This window comes from Abramis brama, assembly GCF_963993115.1.
Source record: "Abramis brama genome assembly, chromosome: 4".
NCBI classification, from domain to species: domain Eukaryota; kingdom Metazoa; phylum Chordata; class Actinopteri; order Cypriniformes; family Leuciscidae; genus Abramis; species Abramis brama.
The window spans coordinates 24,487,798-24,489,676 of record NC_139966.1 but is presented as its reverse complement, the minus strand read 5'-3'; the positions used below and the strand labels follow the sequence as shown (position 1 = coordinate 24,489,676).

At 40.2% G+C, this 1,879-nt stretch overlaps 1 long non-coding RNA gene across 2 annotated transcripts; it reads right to left on the bottom strand.

Annotated features, from left to right (window-relative positions):
* LOC311081522 lies at positions 1 to 1,408 on the bottom strand. Of its 2 annotated transcripts, none has more exons than XR_014605907.1 (3): positions 829 to 1,408; positions 439 to 513; positions 1 to 188 (listed from the first exon to the last, which is right to left on the bottom strand). It is a non-coding gene; the product is annotated as an uncharacterized lncRNA (long non-coding RNA). The 2 variants fall into 2 exon arrangements; XR_014605908.1 differs by having other exon boundaries at positions 1,005 to 1,408.
* Between the last annotated feature and the right edge of the window lie 471 nt (positions 1,409 to 1,879).

Here is a 1,879-nt window from a genome sequence, read left to right as displayed (position 1 = left end):
GTTGTTGCGTGATGTGTTGTGCTTCACAATCTGAGGCAATAAGGGCTGGTGGAGTGATGGAGGGACTCGTAAGGGCTGGTCTCGTAAGGGCAGGTGGAGTGATGGAGGGACTCATGGCACCATCTCCAGGATTCAGCTCTGGGCTCCTCATCCTCAGCACTCACACCAGCCTGCTGACATTTCAGGTTCTACAAAATGCACAAACATAACACAAAAGCAGTCATTTTAACCACACAATGTCATATGATTTCAGTATTATTTAGAAGACAAAACCACTTTTTTTCACAAACGCCGCCATCATCTTTCCTTGCAGGTCCTGCTCCACCACAAAAGCTGTGCAGCTAATGCACAGAAATCAAGAATCAGAAAAGTGCTGTAATAGCTCTGTTTGAAATTACAATAATTAGTTATTGTTACTAATTTCTGTGGTATACTCACTCAACGCCTTTGATGGCAGCATTCAGCTTCATGAGCCACTCTCCACCGGATAAAAACACATCTGTTCATCTGACCCTGTAACATCCAGACAAGATTCACATTACCTCTGTGATTTATGAGCTTGTTTTAACTTTTTATCCAACATAAAAGTTCCTCAATTTATCAACAGTACTAATGGACAAATAAAATAGATAACTTATGTTTAGTTACTTTATAGATTTGTTCTACATAATAGCACACATTCATCACTCAGATGTCTATTTCATGTTGTGATGTGCTCTTCTGCAATACTTACTGAAGATTTTCCTGTCAGAAGTAAATAGACATTTAAAATAAGCGTCTTTAGGATGTATATGGTTTATGTAAATCCACTTTAGAGACGTAACTTACGTGTCCTTACTGGAGCTCCCCTGTTAGCTAACGTTATACATAATAAAACGTGTTTTTACAGCAAAATCACAACTATACTACACTGTGTAACGTCTTTACACCTTCAACAATTCAACAGTTTACTCTACAGTAGTTCAACACATGCAATTTTAACACAAGGACCCGTGTTTACTCACATTTGAAAGCACCCGCGTCGCTGATCTCTGCGATGTTTGATAATGACGTATCCTCTCGCGTGGCCTCCTGGGATAGAAAAGTATCCATCTTCGAGCTCTTCAAAATCTGGGTTGAAGCAGTAAGCTATCCGGGAACTTCTCGCCTACTCTTTTATGAGTACTGAGGTTTCGGACATACTACTCCGTTCACGTACTGTTTTCCCCTACTATATAGTAGGAAAGTAGGAATATTCGGACGCACTATAAGTATATGTACGCCCGAATCTCGCGATAATTAGTACGTCACTCTGGTAATTCTCGCCTACTCTTTTATGGATACTAAGGATTCGGACATACTTATTCGCTCGCCTACTGCTTTTTCCATACTATATAGTAGGGAAGTATGCGGTTTCGGACGCAGCCATTGTTTTCCTTTCGTAACAATAAATCTGTGCATGTTGTGTTTTATTAGGCTACAGAGTGTACTAATAGTTAGTTCTAATAAAGTTCATTGGCTGTTACTGTCATTATATTGCTTCATAATTCAGCATGTCCGTTTACCTCAAAGGTAGCGAAGTGAATGAGCTAAATCTGTCTCGGAGAAAAAAGAGGGGGTTGGGAAGAGAACAGAAAATAACATATCTGGAGCTGAACTGGCCCTTCGCAGGGAGTTTGATTGAGAGGCGATCTGACCAATCATAATCCGCCATCTGCGTCCGACAAAGCAGTCAGGAGAGTTAGTAGATTAACGTTGGAGGATTTGAACTTGAATAACAGAGTGTACTGACGTCTTTCCGCGGTTAAAACAACATTCCTTCTGATGTTCATTCATGTTTATTTGATGCTATAAATTAACTAGAAGGAAGAGATGATCGGTTCACGAGCAGCTTTAACTG